Below are 12,405 nucleotides of genomic sequence, written 5' to 3'. Positions count from 1 at the left end.
CACGGAGAAAACTATTGCAGTCCTACGGACCATTTTTGCCAGGAACGGCTTGCCAGAGCAGATTTGCTCTGATAACGGACCACATTTTGTGTCCGAAGAGTTTCGAAGATTTATGAAAAGGAATGGGGTAAGGCATTACACAGCCGCCCCGTATCATCCAGCCACAAATGGATTGGCTGAGCGGTTCGTACAAACCTTTAAAAAAGCAGTAAAGGCCATGTGCGATGACGACATTCCACTGCAGCATAAGGTGGACAATTTCTTGTTAGCCTACAGAAATGCGACACATGCAGTCACCAACCAGGCCCCGGCCATGTTTACAGAAACATGGCTGCAGGGTGACAATGCCTGGGAATTAAACATACCAGGTTATTTAACGATCAGGAAGGACAGGCAGGAAGGAAGTGGAGGTGGGGTGGCTATGTTAATAAAGGAAGGAATCACTAATACAGAGAAATGATATTGGGTCAAAAGATCAGGATAATGAAACAGTTTGGGTGGAGATAAGGAATAATAAGGGGAAAAAAACACTAGTGGGCGTAGTCTATAGGCCTCCGAACAGTTGCAACTCTGTTGGACGGAGTATCAATCAGGAAATAGTTGAGGCTTGTAATAAGGGAACATCTATAATTATGGGGGATTTTAACTATCATATTAATTGGACAAATCAAATTGGGCAGGGCTGTCTTGAGGATGAGTTAATTGAGTGTATTAGGGATGGGTTTCTTGAGCAGTATGTAACTGAACCGACCAGGGGGCAAGCAACCTTAGATCTGGTCCTAACGAGACAGGATTAATTAAAAATGTCCTAGTAAAGGATCCCCTTGGAATGAGTGACCATAACATGGTTGAATTCCATATTCAATTAGAGGGTGAGAAGGTTGGATCTCAAACAAGCGTGCTAAGCTTGAATAAAGGAGACTATGAAGGTATGAGAGCGGAATTGAGTAGAGTGGATTGGGAAAATAGATTAAAGGGTAAGACGATACATGATCAGTGGTGTACATTTAAGGAGTTATTTTACAACTTCCAAAAAAAATATATTCCACTGAGAAGAAAAGGGTGCAAAAGAAAAGACAGCCATCCGTGGCTAAGTAAAGAAATTAAGGATAGTATTCGACTAAAAACAAGGGCATATAAGGTAGCCAAATCTAGTGGGAGGATAGAGGATTGGGAAAACTTTAAAAGACAGCAAAAAATAACAAAAAGATTGATTAAGAAAGGGAAGATAGATTATGAAAGTAAATTAGCAAAAAATATAAAAACAGATAGTAAGAGTTTTTATAGTTATGTTCTGGACCGATGGACATTGTGACATCCTGGATGTTTTTACATGCAATAGCACCCTCTGGTGGCGGTTATTGTGTTAACAGTTTGTAAGCTGGAAAGGTCATCTGTTCCTTTCTTCCTGTGTGAGGTCATTTGACCTTTGTTCCTTTCTTCCTGTGAGAGGTTATTTGACCTTTGTTCCTTTCTTCCTGTGAGAGGTTATTTGACCTTTGTTCCTTTCTTCCTGTGAGAGGTTATTTGACCTTCTTACCTTTCTTCCTGTTGACCCCAGGACGCAGTTTTACCAGGAAGAACCTGACTTAAGTAATGGAGAATTCCATGAGGGACCAATCCAGTGTAATCTGATTTCATATGTTAGGCCAAACGCAATATCTGTGAGTATCTTTAGTTCGTAGCATAATAGCAATGTCAGAGTAATATTTTGATAATACTATGTTTGTAAAAGGTTAATATTTAATAGTTACAGAAGTTAGTTCAAATGTTAGTTAGTTATACAATTAGTCTATTCTACTGTTGTAAATATGTTTATATCTTGTGTAATATCGAATGTGTAGTACTCAGTTTATGTACAAAACATACTTTGTCTTTGTTTACAGTTTCACAAATTTGTTCAAGTAAAAGCTTCAAAACAGCAAACCGCTTCAGGAAGAATTATTTTGAATAGAATGTTTAACTTGTTGGATAACTAGATAGGAGCACGTCTAGCGCGGCCAGTACAAGTTATATAAAAAGAAAAAGGGTGGCTAAAGTAAATGTTGGTCCCTTAGAGGATGAGACCGGGAAATTAATGGTGGGAAATATGGAGATGTCAAAAACACTGAATGAATATTTTACATCAGTCTTTACAGTAGAAGACACTAAGAATATCCCAACACTGGCCAAACAGGGGGCTATGGGGGGGGAGGAGCTAAACACAATCAAAATCACTAAGGAAGTGGTACTCGGTAAAATAATGGGACTCAAGGCGGATAAATCACCTGGACCGGATGGCTTACATCCTAGGGTCTTGAGGGAAGTGGCGGTAGGGATTGTGGATGCATTGGTAATAATTTTCCAAAACTCCCTGGACTCGGCAAAGGTCCCGGCAGACTGGAAAACTGCTAACCTTATTTAAAAAGGGCAGTAGACAGAAGGCTGGAAACTATAGACCGGTTAGCCTAACATCTGTGGTAGGTGAAATTTTGGAGTCCATTATTAAGGAGACAGTAACAGGACATTTGGATAAGCATAATTTAATAGGACAAAGTCAGCATGGTTTTATGAAGGGGAAGTCATGTTTGACAAATTTGCTGGAGTTCTTTGAGGAAGTAACATATAGGGTGGATAAAGGGGAACCAGTGGACGTAGTGTATTTAGACTTCCAAAAGGCATTTGACAAGGTGCCACACAAAAGATTATTGCTTAAGATAAAAAATCACGGGATTGGGGGTAATATTCTGGCATGGATAGAGGATTGGCTATCTAACAGAAGGCAGAGAGTTGGGATAAATGGTTCATTCTCAGACTGGCAATCAGTAACTAGTGGTGTTCCGCAGGGGTCAGTGCTGGGTCCCCAACTCTTTACAATCTATATTAACGATTTGGAGGAGGGGACCGAGTGTAACATATCAAAGTTTGCAGATGATACTAAGATGGGGGGGAAAGTAGTGAGTGAGGAGGACATAAAAAACCTGCAAGGGTACATAGACAGGCTAAGTAAGTGGGCAGAGATTTGGCAGATGGAATACAATACTGGAAAGTGTGAGGTTATGCACTTTGGCAGGAAAAATCGTATAGCAAGTTATTATCTTAATGGCAAGAAACTGGAAAGTACTGAAGTACAAAGGGATCTGGGGGTCCTGGTGCACGAAACTCAAAAGGTTAGTATGCAGGTGCAGCAAGTGATTAAGAAGGCCAATGGAATGTTGGCTTTCATTGCTAGGGGGATAGAATATAAAAATAGGGAGGTATTGCTTCAGTTGTGCAAGGTATTGGTGAGACCGCACCTGGAATACTGCATACAGTTTTGGTGTCCATACTTAAGAAAAGACATACTTGCTCTCGAGTCAGTACAAAGAAGGTTCACTCGGTTAATCCCGGGGATGAGGGGATGGACATATGAGGAGAGGTTGAGTAGATTGGGACTCTACTCATTGGAGTTCAGAAGAATGAGAGGCGATCTTATTGAAACATATAAGATTGTGAAGGGGTTGGATCGGGTGGATGCAGGGAAGATGTTCCCGATGATGGGTGAAACTAGAACTAGGGGGCATAGTCTTAGAATAAGGGGCTGCTCTTTCAAAACTGAGATGAGGAGGAACTACTTCACTCAGAGGGTGGTAGGTCCATGGAATATGCTGCCCCAAAAAGCTGTAGAAGCTACACCATTACATAAATTTAAAACAGAAATAGACAGTTTCCTAGAAGTAAAGGGAATTAAGGGTTACAGGGAGCAGGCAGGAATTTGGACATGAGTCTAGGTTCGGATCGGTCATGGCCCTGTGGGTAGCGGAGCGGGCCCAGGGGCCGTGTAGCCTGATCCTGCTCCTATTTCGTGTGTCTAATTCTGTTAGATTCAGGAGATGGTTCTGTGATAGTAGATTGGCGGTTAGGATCAGATCAGCCATGATCTTATTGAATGGCGGAGCAGGCTCGAGGGGCCGATTGGCCTACTCCTGCTCCTATTTCTTATGTTCTTATGTTCTTTAACCGATGGTTGAGATCTCGTCTGGATTTGCTCAGACCAAATGTACAAAGAGATGTTGAGAATAAGCAATTCCAGCACATCAATGAGAAGCCGACAAGGAGCTTCAATGTAGGGCAACCAGTCTTAGCCCGCGATTACCGAACAGAGAAATGGCAACTAGGAACGATATGCACACGGCAGGGGCCACTAATGTACACAGTGGATGTTGGGGAGAACATTGTGAGACGCCATGCTGACCAGATCCTAGAGTCACAGGAACAAGTCAACCCCATGTCTCGGCCATACGTACCTGGTGAGGAACCCGACGTACAGGTCGCATCTACCTCAGAAACAATAGCATTGGAAGCTGATGAATCAACTGACGACAGGGTGTTAGAATCGCCTCCGCACCAAGAGCGAGACACTTGGGAAAGGCGTTATCCAAAAAGAATCAGGAAGCCGCCCCAAAGATTGAATTTATAAATAGACTATTTCCAGTTAATGTTGCATGTTAAAAGTGTTAATTGTAATTAGTTTAATATTTAATTGTTAAATGAGTGTTATGGTACTGTTAATCTAAAAGGGGAGGAATTGTAGTGTATGTACCTTTAAGGGGGAGAACTACTTTTTACAGCTCCTGTATCCTGTAGTACCGGCAGTGACCACACCTGTATATAAGCCCTGAGTGGCGCTCTGTACAGTCAGTTGCAGTTTGAACTTCATCCAGTAAACACCTGTTGATCGTTCCCTGCAGTCTTTGTCTGATTATTGAAAGGACACAACATTAAGATGCCCAGATCTAACAATACCCACATCCGTGCCAAGAGGAAGAGAGAAGAACTCAGCAATGTGCTGGCAGCAATGAGAAAGGCAGCTGCAAAGAAAGATTAATCTGTACAAATTTGCTACCATTAAAGTTATTTCAAAGTTAAAAAAAAAAATTAGACATGGGAGAGTAACAGCTAATAATCCAGTGTGCAAATAGAGGGGAATGCAATTGATCAAACAGACGGACGGATCCTTTTATATATAGATATAGATATAGATAGAAGATAGATAGATAGATAAAAATTATTTCTACTTTTCATAACAACATGCCCTCAAAAAACCCTCGGCACTGCCGGGCACTCCAGCTAGTGCTTAATAAAAGAGTTAAACTGTAATACTCCGTTGTCCTGCAATTTACAAAGTGTGCAAAAGAAGACATGGTGTCAGAATAGGGATTGGAAATGGACATCGTTGGAGCTCCCTTGCCTCGAATGGATTGGGAATCTTTGAACTTGCCTAGAGAATGGTGCAAGTTAAAGCAACACGTGGAGTTGATGTTCTCGGGTCCGCTGAAAAGCAAAGGGGAGGAAGAAAGATGCAGCTACCTACTCCTGTGGATCGGAGAAAAAGGGAGAGACATTTTTAACACATGGTCTCTCACCGCGGATGAAGCAGAGGTACTGAAAAGTTATTTTGACCGTTTTGAATCATATGTGATGCCCAAGACAAATATGATATTCGCTAGGTACAAGTTTCAGGAGAAAGTACAAGGAGCTAGTGAGTCGTTTGGACAGTTTGTGACTGAGTTAAAACTGCTGGTAAAAGCTTGTGAATATGCAGATAAAGATGAGATGGTCAGAGACCGCATCGTGTCTGGAATACATTCAGCTAAAGTGAGAGAGAAACTTTTGAATGTTGGGTCCGGGCTAACGTTGGACAAAGCCATAGACAGAGCTAGATCGCACGAGATAGCCCAAGCACAGCTGAAAACCATAACCGGCGCCACGAGCAGCTCGCGTGAACAGACAGTGCACGCAGTTAATAGACACGCCAAAGAACACCGCCCAGAGAGCGTGTTTCAGAACAGAAAGAACAGAGAGAGTTCTAAAAATGAGCGACACAGACATAAAACGCTTCAAAAACTGTGGATATTGTGGAAACAAGGTGCATGGGGAAAAGGAGCACTGCCCTGCCAAAGGAAGGCAATGTGGCAAATGGAACCACTTTGCTAAAGTTTGCAGGACTGTTTTTGAATAGCAGTACACACAGTGAGTGACAGCCAAATGCCAGATAGAGAGCCAAATGCAGAGGAACTGTTTATTGATTCTGTGTCACAGAAAAAACAGATTTCAGAGACTGAGCAAGCCTTTGCAGATATTGAGATAGGAAAACAGGGCACAGAGCTTAAGTTTAAACTAGACACTGGAGCTCAGGTTAATGTAATTCCTCTGAGTGAGTATCACAGCTTGAAGGATGAGTGTGAGCTATAGCCCACCTCATGCAGACTGACCAGCTATGGGGGTGAGCAGCTCATTGTAAAAGGCACATGCGTGATGAAATGCAAGTACAAAGAAAGCGACATGATGTTGGACTTTTACATTGTTGACACTCGAGCACCTCCAGTGCTAGGTCTAAAGGCATGTTTAGACATGGACCTCGTCAAGCTAGTGCTATCATTGACAGCACCAATTGAGAAGCAGACAGTCATGGAGGAGTTTGCTGACGTTTTCAAAGGAATCGGACTATTCCCAGGTGAATGCACGATTCACCTTGACCCAGCAGCAACCCCTGTGGTTTGCCCACCGAGAAGGATACCCCTTGCTCTACGTAGTCGCCTGAAGGAGGAGCTGCAGAGCATGGAGAATACAGAAATCATCGTCCAGGAAACAGAACCGACAGAGTGGGTCAACGCGTTAGTAGTGGTTGAGAAACCACGTACAGGCAAGCTCAGAATCTGTCTCGACCCCAGAGATTTGAACAAGGCTATCAAACGCCCTCAGTACCCTCTACCAACGCTAGATGACATCACACCCAAGCTAGTGGGAGCACGTTACTTCAGTGTAATGGACACACGATCAGGATACTGGACTATCAAGCTCACGGAAGAGTCACCTAAGCTAACAACATTCAACACACCATTTGGACGCTACCGATTTCTGCGTTTACCATTTGGTCTTATCTCGGCTCAGGATGAATTCCAGCGGAAGATCGACGAAACCTATGAAGGCCTCGACGGTGTAGTCGCAATCGTAGACGACATCCTCATCTATGGCAGGAATAGAGAGGAACATGACAGGAACCTCCGTGCGATGCTACAAAGATCACGGGAGAAAGGTATCCGGCTCAACCCCGAGAAAAGCATAATCGGATCCACCGAGATCAGTTATTTCGGGCATCGCCTCTCAACTGATGGCATTAAGCCGGATCCAGAGAAAATCTCCGCCATCAAGAAGATGGAGCCTACTTCGACCCCAACAAAGAGCTCAGACTACAAGTGGACGCGTCAAAGTACGGACTAGGCGCAGTATTACTGCAAGAAGGAAAGCCCATCGGCTATGCTTCCAGATCTGTCACAGACAGTGAAATCAACTATGCTCAAATCGAGAAAGAGCTATATGCAATTCTGTTTGGATGTAAGCGTTTCCACCAGTACGTCTATGGCCGACAAGTCATTGTGGAATCCGACCACAAGCCCCTCGAGTCAATCATGAGGAAACCACTAGCCACAGCCCCACCAAGGCTACAGAGAATGATCCTTCAGCTACAGAAGTACGACTTCACAATCATTCACCGTCCAGGCAAAGATATTCCTGTCGCAGACACGCTCTCCAGAAAGTCTCTTAGCTACCAGGACAGCAGCCTCAGTGAAGGCATGGATGTGCAGGTGCACATGGTGTACAACAGCTTACCTGTGAGTGACTCAAAACTGAAGGAGATCCGAGCAGGAACAGAGAAAGATGCACAACTCACACTGCTGAGCAAAGTCATACATGAAGGATGGCCTGAGGAAAGGAGCAAATGCCCTCAGAGCATATCTGAATTCTGGAACCACAGAGACGAACTATCACAAATCAACAATATCGTCTTCAAAGGGGAGAAAATCATTCCTACCAGTCTCAGAGAAGAGATGTTGACAAAAATTCATGCTGGACACATGGGCATGGAAAAATGCAAACAAAGAGCACGTGACATTATGTTTTGGCCCGGAATGTGCAAACACATTGAGGACATTGTCGGAAAATGTTTCATTTGTCTAGAACGCCGCCCATCAAATGTCAAAGAGCCCATGATACCTCACCGTATCCCAGACAGGCCCTGGCAGGTCGCGGCAACGGATCTGTTCACATGGAACAACGAGGACTACATAGTGACTGTTGATTACTACAGCAGATTTTTTGAACTGGACAAGTTTCACAACACCACATCTGCAGCTGTGATCCACAAGCTAAAGGCAGCCTTTGCCAGGCATGGCATGGTAGAGACTTTTGTCTCAGACAATGGCCCCCAATACAAATCAAAAGAGTTTGAGTCATTTGCCAAGGCATGGGATTTCACACATGTCACATCAAGCCCACATTACCCTCAAAGTAATGGCCTTGCTGAAAAAACTGTCCAGATTGCAAAAACACTCATGGACAAAGCCAAAGCAGACAAAAGAGACCCCTACATCAGTCTCCTTGAGTACCGCAACACTCCGGTTGACAACTTCAAGTCACCAGCACAGCTGTTGATGAGCCGCAGACTTTGCTCAATCCTTCCAAGCACCAACCAGCAGCTGCAGCCAGAGGTCGTCAGCTGGAAGCAAGTGCATGCAAAACGTGTACAGAGACAGCAACACCAAAAGAGATACTATGACAAGTCAGCTGGACTACTGCCGCCGCTGCACAATGGAGAATCCGTCAGAATCCAGGAGCATGACTACTGGAAGCCAGCAGTCGTCATCCAGCCAGCTGACACTGAGCGATCGTATCACGTCCGCACCCCAGAAGGACAGGTGTACCGCCACAATTGCAGGCACCTCCTGAGCACCAAGGAACAACACCGTCATTCCGACGAGAGGATCAGTTCAACAGAGTGTGATGAACACATCATACTTACCTGAACCTGAATTGTTGACCGATTCAGGAGCATGCTCAGTTTCATACCACACAAGGTCGGGACGAGAGGTCAAACCTAGAGTTATCCTTGACTTGTGAACTGTCAAAGGGTGTAGGCGGATCACTGCCCTAAAAAAACACTGTACATCGTTATTGAAACGTTGAGATGTTTTCAGTGCTAGTTAAATGCTGAGTTTACTTATATGTTTATGCTACCGAGAACATTATGTAGAAGAAAGGTTTAAAAGTAATGCATAACATTTTTCTTTTAAAAGAAAGGGGATGTAACATTTGCATATTGAGTTGTCATTGACCTGCAGGCATCTGTAAGGACTACTATTGTTTTGGAAGACCCAGGCTAGGGGTCCTAATGCCATGTTTTCCCCACTGGTGCTGCTATGAGTAAGATCACAGACCTAATGCTTAATAAAAGAGTTAAACTGTAATACTCCGTTGTCCTGCAATTTACAAAGTGTGCAAAAGAAGACAATGATGTACTTTTTTTTTGACGTGTCCTCACTTGTAATGTAGGAAATGTGGCAACCAATTTGCACACAGCAAGCGCCCACAAACAGCAATGTGATAATGACCAGGTAATCTGTTTTAGTGATGTTGATTGAGCAATAAATATTGGCCAAGACACTGGGGAGAGAACTCTGCTTTTCACCAAAATAGTGCCAAAGGATCTATTTACATCCACCTGAGAGCACAGACAGGGCCTCGGTTTAACGTCTCATCTGAAAGATGGCGCCTCCGACAATGCAGCACTCCCTCAGCACTGCAGTGTCAGCCGAGATTTTTGTGTTCAAGTCTCATGGACTTATTGCATTGTATTGTAAATCTTTTTGTTACTTAATGCTATGAATTAACTACAGAGCTATAGTATTTAAAAAATGTATATGTATAACAAAAGTAAATAACCAGGAGGCATAGATTTAAAGTAATTGGTAAATGGATTCGAGGGGAGTTGAGAACTTTTTTCACCCAGGGGGTGGGGGTCTGGAACTCACTGCCTCAAAGGGTGGTAGAGGCAGAAACCCTCATTGCATTTAAGAAGTACTTGGATATGCTCTTGAAATGCTGTAACGTACAGGGTTGGACCAAGAGCTGGAAAGTGAGATTTGGCTGTATAACTCTTTTTCGTCTGGCACAGACCTGGAGGGCCGAATGGCCTCCTGTGCCATAAATTTCTATGATTCTCTGTTTTAAAATTTTGGTAGGATAGTAATGTTAGGGGATATGCTGCATGTTCAAGATAATGCATTTAAGAGGCGGTTGATGCATTTAAGGGGAAGCTAGATAAGCATATGAGGGAGAAAGGAATAGAGGGTTATGCTGATAGAGTTAGATGAGGAAGGAGCAGAAACACCGGCATGGACTGGTTGGGCCAAATGGCCTGTTTCTGTGCTGTATATTCTATTGTAAGATAACATCAAGAACAACTTCCACTCTATAGTGCCAAGTAGGTACAGAGAAATCTCACGTCGCTTTACAAGGTTGTGGATGATGAGGAATTAAAGGGGGGAGACGTTAAAAACACAAAGAGGAAAGTTTTAGGGAGAGAGTTGCAGGATAGTTGAAGGAGTAGCTGATAAAAATAAAATGGTGTGGTCAGGTTGAAAAAAGAGAAACCAAACCTACATTAGAATGAAACTAATGGTAAGAAGATTCGGCAAGAAAACAGTAAGAGTGAACAAACAGTAAAATAACTGTAAAGCTGCAGGATAGAAACCAACTGGAAAGAAAAGGAAAAATAGATACTAAAGAGTGAGAGGAAAAGAACTGAATAGGAAAAGATTTCAGACAACAGGAATATGATTAACAATGGAAACTTTATACTGCAGGTAATTGAGGACTGTTACTGTGTTTAACACTATGAATGTTTTGTAGCAGTATAATACACAACATATAAGTTACATGTAATGGTGGTAATTTCATTTTTTTAAATCTAATTTGGTCTATTTACTTTAGAACAGCATAGACTTAGAGGTGACCTGATAGAGGTCTGTAAAATAATTAACAGGCTGGATAGGGTGCATATTGATAGATTATCCCAGTTTAACAGAATGTAGTGGACCAGAGCACACAAATTTAAATTATGTAAAAGTAGGAATAGACTGGATGTTCATAGAATCATAGAATGGTTACAGCACGGAAGGAGGCCATTCAGCCCGTCGAGCCCAGCTCTTTGCAAGAGCACTTCAGCTAGTCCCACTCCCCCACCACAGACCTGCAAATTCCTTTCGTTCAGATACTTCTCCAACTCCCTTTTGAAAGCCTTGATTGAGTCTGCCTCCACCACCCTTTCCGGCAGTGCATTCCAGATCTTAACCACTCGCTGCATAAAAACGTTTTTTCTTACATTGCCCTTGGTTCTTTTGCCAATCACCTTAAATCTGTGTCCTCTGGTTCTCGATCCTTCGGCCAATGGGAACAGTTTCCCTCTATGCTGTCAAACCCCTCATGATTTTGAACACCTCTATCAAATCTCCTCTCAATCTTCTCTGCTCCAAGGAGAACAACCCCAGCTTCTCCAGTCTATCAACATAACTGAAGTTCCTCATTTCTAGAATCATTCTCGTAAATCTTTTCTGCACCTTTTTTTACTCATTCCTGGGATGTGGGCAAGGCCAGCATTTATTGCCCATCCTTAATTGCCCTTGAGAAGGTGGTGGTGACGTTGTAGCAGTTGTGTACAACTGAGTGTCTTGCTAGGCCATTTCAGAGGGCGGTTAAGAGTCAACCACATTGCTGTGGGTCTGGAGTCACATATAGGCCAGACCGGGTAAGATCAGCAGATATAAAAACAGAAAATGCTGGAAATACTCAGCAGGTCAGGCAGCAGGTCAGAGAGAGAAGCAGAGTTAACATTTCAGGTTGATGATCCTTCGTCAGAGCTGGAAAAAGTCAGCAGATGTCCTTCTCTAAAGGACATTAGTGAACCAGATGGATTTTTACAACAATCCAATATTTTCATGGTCACCATTACTGATACTAGCTTTTTTTTTTGTTTCAGATTTATTTAATTAACTGAATTTAAAAGTTCCCATGGTGAGATTTGAACTCACGTCTCTGGATCATTAGTCTACTTAGCTAACCATTATGCTATTGTTCCCGTAGGTCTTTGAGGCCTTCACATCCTTCCTAAAGTGTGGTGCCCAGAATTGGACACAGTACTCCAGTTGGGACCGAACCAGGGTTTTATACAGGTTCCTCATCATTTCCACACTTTTGTACTCTATACCTTTATTTATGAAGCCCAAGATCCCGTAAGCCTTTTTAACTGCTTTCTCAACCTGCCCTGCCACCTTCAACGATTTGTGCACACATACCCCCAGGTCTCTCTGTTCGTGCACCCCCTTCAGGATTGTACCATTTAGTTTATATGTCCTCTCATTCTTTCTACCAAAATGCATCACTTCACACTTTTCTGCGTTAAATCTCATCTGCCACGTGTCCGCCCATTTCACCAGCCTGTCTACATCTTCCTGAAGTCTATCACTTCCCTCCTCACTGTTCACTATACTTCCAAGTTTAGTGTCATCTGCAAATTTTGAAATTGTGCCCTGTACACCCACATCCAAG

At 43.1% G+C, this 12,405-nt stretch overlaps 1 long non-coding RNA gene across 1 annotated transcript in view; it reads left to right on the top strand.

Annotated features, from left to right (window-relative positions):
* LOC147100896 (uncharacterized) overlaps positions 1 to 12,405 on the top strand; it is a 47,239-nt gene that overhangs the window by 10,700 nt on the left and 24,134 nt on the right. Inside the window, exon 2 of the long non-coding RNA XR_015073583.1 lies at positions 1,562 to 1,664. This is a non-coding gene — a long non-coding RNA (uncharacterized LOC147100896). The remainder of the gene's footprint in view (positions 1 to 1,561; positions 1,665 to 12,405) is intronic.

This window comes from Somniosus microcephalus, chromosome 25, assembly GCF_052327205.1.
Source record: "Somniosus microcephalus isolate GS21.2 chromosome 25, FLI_Smic_1.0, whole genome shotgun sequence".
Lineage (NCBI taxonomy): Eukaryota > Metazoa > Chordata > Chondrichthyes > Squaliformes > Somniosidae > Somniosus > Somniosus microcephalus.
The sequence above is the reverse complement of the archived record's forward strand: the minus strand, read 5'-3'. Positions and strand labels throughout refer to the sequence as shown.